Below are 6,000 nucleotides of genomic sequence, written 5' to 3'. Positions count from 1 at the left end.
AGTATCACTAAAAACTCAAAATATTCTTTTTTTACTTTTATTGTCCGATTAAATTTTTCTAATCAGTTGGTTCCAGCCTCTTTTTATTTCCACCTTCCCCTTCTTGGTCCTTTCATAATTCCTTTTACAGGGTCTCTTATATTTTCTATCGGTTTCTTCTCTCTCTACTTATCTTCTTCCCTTCTTTCCACAAACACACACAGGCTCTCACTTTCACATGCTTTCTCTCGCTCATGCACACACAGGATCTTACTCTCACATGCTTTCGCTCTCTCACACATACACACACAAGATCTCACTCTCATATGCTCTCTCTCTGTCTCTCACAAACTCACAGGCTCTCACTTTCATGTGCTGTCTCTCATGCACACCCAGGCTCTCACTCTCACATGCTGTTTCTCTCTTACACATACACCTACAGGCTCTCACTCATGTGCTGTCTCTCTTTCATGCACACAGGCTCTTACTCTCATTTGATGTCTCTTTCTCACACACGCAGTCTCTCACATGCTCTCTCTCACACACATACACAGGCTCCCCCGCATGCTGTCTCTTTCTCTCTCATTCACACAAGCTCTCACTCTCACGTGCTGTCTCTCTCTCTCACTCATGCACAGACTCTCAACTCATTCTCACACGCTCTCTCATTCTCACACACACACACACACACACAATCTATCAGAGCCTTGGCCTCCTCTTCTTGGACCAACATGAGATGGAATCCACTACAGCCCTGCCACAGAGACAGATGCTGCCCCCTCTTCTCTGTGCGGGCTGACACTGCTCCTTCCTGCCCGTGTGGCTCTGGCATCTTTTTTATTTCCCGAGGCTGTGCGGGCAGGAAGGAGGACGAGCACCCAGAGTTTTGGGATGTTGGCCCAGAGACCCAGCAATTCCTTCAGAATTCCAGAGTCTCCGGGCCAAATCCAGAGAGTTCCCAGGCTTGATGTGAGCCTACGTGCTATGTTAAGTTAATAAGGTGAAGAGACCCTGTTTATTCTTTATGTTGATCTTGCTATATGTGAATAAACCCTACACTGAACCTAGAAGGAATGTTTTTCAAGTATCCTTTGGCAAGCAACATCCCCAGGAGCTCTCTTTCCATACATATTGTGCCCTGCCCCCATACACATTCCAAACCCTCTACAATAAAAAAAAAATCTGCCCCATGGACCATTTAAATTTGAAGGCATGCAGGCGCTGGTCTGAGGCAGCTGCGCATTTTAAAGGAACACGTGCCAGGACTGAGTTATTTTCTGCTGCCAGACCCATATGGAAGCCGGGGAGGGGGGTTAGGACCACCTGTGAGGCTTGGGAACAGAGCATGCGCCGACTCAGTCCTGCCCTGTGTTGCTTTGCCACGTTCTTCTGCTGTGATTGGGCCTCGGACCAGCCCCTGCCTGCTTCGAAAAAGAAAAGGCCCATGAAAGAGTCTCTGCTGGTCTAGAGATCAACGGTCGGCAGAAAACCAGGCCTTACCTTGGTCAGTTTAAATGTCCCGCTGGCTGCCTACCTCCTTCAGTGAAAACTGGCAGGCCAGATAAATACCAGCCCTGGCTCTGTGGCTGCTGTGGGGTGGAAAGCTGGGGTGAAGATTCTGCTGGGGCTCAATTTGCTCCTTTTCTGTTGGCCCTGTGATTAGGGGGTCCATGTCCCACTCCCAAACTCCACCTAAGTACCCGAGGAACATCTAGGAATACCTAATCACCAATACCTAACATCACTCCATAACACGGCAGTCGCGCTATTTTTCCTCTCTCTCACACATTCTTACCCTCCCTTCTCCAAGCCTTCTGGGCTCTTTTTTTTCTTTTTTCAGGACAGAGGTGTGAGATTTCAAAGCAGGACTGGCTCGAGGTGTCTTTCATGAGGGAGGAGTTTCCATTGGCAGCCATGCGGCAGTTCGGGGGGGCTTGCTGGCATTGGTGGTATGTCCCGGAGTGACCTGCTGCAGTACAGTGGTGCAGAGGTCGTCCAAGCCTGCAGAAAGTCAGAGAGAGAGAGAGGCACCGTCTGTTACAGGAGTATGGCAGAGCTCGGCTCACAGGGAAGAGACGTGCACGCCTGGTCCTGTTACAGTTTAGTTAGCTAAATTGCACTGTGATTGCCTTTAATTCTGAAACAGTTCCTAGCCCGTCAGAGTCCTTGTACTGTTGTTATAATCCCTTTGTTTTTAAGGCAGCCTGAGAGCTGAGGCTCCTGAAGGTCGCCGGGCCTGCCTGTTAATCAGTCGACTGTTTTGTGCAGACTTCTGTTCAGCTTAATCCAAGCAGTGAGTGAGCAGGCCAAACCCCTGGGCTCTTTTTTTTTTTTTCTTTTCTTTCAGAGCCTTTATCTGCCACGAGGTATCTTATCTGTTAAGACTGCCTTTCACCTAGAATGCAAGTCTGTTTGGGTTTATTTCTTCTTAGATTTTTCTTCTTTGTTTCTTGTGCAGATTTTTTGCGGCTTGGTTCGTATATATATATCCTTTTTTTTTTTTCTTGAACAACCTTGCCCGAGACAACTGTGCTTGTAAACGGTGCCGAGTCCTCACAGCCAATTTAATTCCGAGAAAACAAAACAAAAAACTAAATTCTGTGCAAACCGAGGTAACTTTTTATTAGACGAATATGAGAATGATCCAAAGATGCTGCAGTAGACAAACTTTCCAGACCAGGCTGGTCATGTCTTCAGAGGCCGCCTATGTGATCTCTCACCAGCTCCCCTACCGCGACGTCCTCGTCGGACAATCCGTGTCTTGCGCACCTCCGAAAGTTATCCCAGCCTGCCAGGAGCTCCCCATTTTCTACAGGACTAGCACCTCTCCTAGAACTTCGCGCCACAGAAAGGAAGATGCTGCCGCTCAAGAACAATTTCACATTAAACAGACTGCAGCTTCGTTCCAAGAAAACTATACTTGGAGCACGGAGTGGGTGGGAAGGCTGATTTCTTTGAAATTCTTTATTAAGTGTTCAAAATAATCAACACATCCAAAGAGCAGCTTTTCGAGAGAGGCCAAGAAGAGCGAGCACAGACAGTTACTCTTCGGTCTTCATGTCTGGCCACTGGTGCATTCGTACCGCCATGCATTCCCGTTTTAGAGCAGGAGGTATGGAGGGCTTCCTGTCCTAGAGAGCCTTATCCCAATCGGTCTGGTGGATGGGATATAGGAAGGCTGGGGTGCCCCCCCCCCCGCTCTTATGGCATGACTGCTGAGGACGTCTACATAGGTGATGCAGCGTATGGTGAAAGATGAGGTTCCCATGCCCGGTGCCCCTGGCCTTGCTGCACGGCGTTGATGTGTGGAAGGGGGGATTCGTTGTGAGATGGAGAGGTCATTACATCAGTTCTCCCTTTTTTTTTGGTTTACTTTTACCATTCCTGCTGCTAGTTAACCTGCCCAAACTCAGACGACTCATCGAAACGAATTATTACTCTTGTTCTTCTTGCTCTGTGGAGAAGCATCTGAATTTAATACAAGCAGAGGGGTCCTGCTGGCGCTGAGCGGGCCACTGCACTCAGGGGACTAGTAAGTATCACACTGTCCAGATAAAAACGATGCTAGCACGTCTGCAGATGGGCCAAAGTAGATGCAGGAAAACGTGAAAAAGATAAATACGTCTTGATGGAAACATTTGCAAGCAAAATATCAAGTTGCAAGCACATTTTCATCATAGAGTTAACAGCTTGCTGGGCCCGAATCACCGAGAGAACAACCTTTAGAAGTTGTCTCTATTGGACAAGGTATAGTACTTTTTTTGGCGCTCAGCACTAGCACCTCTGCTGCTTTCCTGAGCCACTGAGTTGAAAGACACCTTAACAGAGCGCCCCTACAATAGAACTAGCACGTGCATCACTTTTCCTCTTTGTAGCTTTTCTTCAATTTGGCATCGGCGCTTTTTTTTTTTTTACTGGAAAAAAAAAGTGGCGGAGATGTTGTTTATTTATTGCTTCGCAACACTTTGCAAGCACCCAGCTGGTGACGGAAGGGATGATAAGAAAAAATACAAAAAAAGAGAGAGTGGGAGAGAGCCCATTAGCTCACCGGACGTATTCTCAGATCATAGTTAATTTAACAGGGCCATTTTGGGAAGAAAAAAAAAAAAAGGAGCCCCCAGCTTTCTTTTACTGCTATGCCAAGCCTTGTCCCGTTTTCATTTCCAGTGTTCATTTCTAATTTTAAGAGGCAACCTCTCCATTAAAGCTTTTCCAGATCCTTCCAGTTTTAAAGGAGAATTTGGAAGAAATTTGGCAAATTTTACATTGCATGGAAGGGATTTATAGCCATTATTTATTTATTTCAAGCATTTCTTACTCGTGTCCTCCAACGTTGGGGTCGGGATGGAGAGCAGCAGAGACAGTAAATTATTTCCGCTTTATATAAAATTCTGGCCATCAGGCTGCTGTCGGGATGCAGGGGGTAATCTGAGCCTCACCACCAATTTCCAGCTCTCAGGGAGCCTTCATCCCCAGGGCTCCTGAGCCAGGGTCTCCAGCAGTGCACACACTGCCAGCATGGGCTGCAGACGGTTTTGTTTATTGCGTGGCTACAGAATTCAGCGTAACTCAAAGAGGAAACCCCAGTTTTCCCCAAGTATGATTTTAATTTAGTCTTTTTTTTTTTTTTTAGGTAGATCTTTCAAATCAGTCATTTGTTAAAAATCACTCAACATGGTTTCTCTGGTGGGTTGATCTGATAACATTCCCATTTTTTGTATTTGGAAAGGCAGCCCAGTTCAGGGTGGAACTCTTTATTCTAGCTTCTGAATTATTTAATAGTATTATAAAACAATTTTCCAACGGGTAGTGTTACTATTGTCTTGAGAGTGGCCTTTATAAAACAAAGAAAAAAAAAATATATATATATAAGCCACACTGAATGATATTGTTGAATGACCTACAATTAGCAAATTATGCTGCAAACTGTGCATGTTTGGAATTTAGTAAATATATATCATAAATCCACTTGCTGCCTGACATAGTTAATATATCAGTCTGACAGTTCTGGGACAATCTTATTAGTAAGTGCTCTGCCAAAGTTCAGAGCCATGTAAATGATCAAATAGCTTGGAGAGATATGAGAGTCTGATATTTTTTTCCTATGCTGCAAAAAAAAAAAAAAAAAGAAGATGATGGGCCCAGATCAGGCCATGCCTGGATCTGTTTTGCAGAGATTCACTCTTGGATATATATCAGCAAAACAGAGGCCATTGTGAGCATGGAAAGTGTTTTGTCATGAGAGAAAACTTAATGTATCATTCAACAAAGAGGAACAACAGATATTAGCTGCTGTAAGATAACCCCCGGGAAGAGTAGGAAGCACTGTTGCTTTAAGAGACAATCAGTCTGCTCTATATACCACCTGAAGTCCCCCAGATAGCAGCTCTTCAGATTTTTTGGCACTATCACATCCTCTTGCAGTCTTATTCCAAGGTTTCCATTCAGTTGCGCTAAGAGTGAGAGCAGCTAAATAAGAGGAATTTCAAACAGCACCTCGAGAAAGAAATAATCTTCATAACCAAGAAGGGAAGATCTTCTTCTGCTCACCCGGTCAGCAGAAACCCCTGATGCTGCAGTCGCCGGAGATGGTGAAGTGGGGGAGTCATAATCATTGTGCAATGGTGAAACCTAGTGTCTGGTTTGAAGGCCCATAGCTGCAGGTTTCCAGAAGGAGTCCAGAGCCATCACTGCAATGACTGAATTCAAATATGTAAGGGACATAAAACAGGAGGAAATAATCCACCCCCACTCGCCATACACAAACTGAATGGTTGCGAATGAAGGCTCATGGCACCAGATCCCAGCCCTGGTTCCGATGGAGGCCCAAAAAAGCAGGAGGAAACTGCTAGGTGAAAACAAAGGAAGATCTTTGCAACAAATTAATTATCTAAAATATATACTGGAAGCCCTCTTACTTTAAAAGATCTATTATTCTTTAACTGTTTGTAAACACATCAATTTTTCACATTCATTTAACAGTGCTTTAGATTGTTGGGCATTTTTCACTAGTGCAAGAGC

This window comes from Rhinatrema bivittatum, chromosome 3 (genome assembly GCF_901001135.1).
Source record: "Rhinatrema bivittatum chromosome 3, aRhiBiv1.1, whole genome shotgun sequence".
Lineage (NCBI taxonomy): Eukaryota > Metazoa > Chordata > Amphibia > Gymnophiona > Rhinatrematidae > Rhinatrema > Rhinatrema bivittatum.
This window is presented reverse-complemented; position numbering follows the sequence as displayed.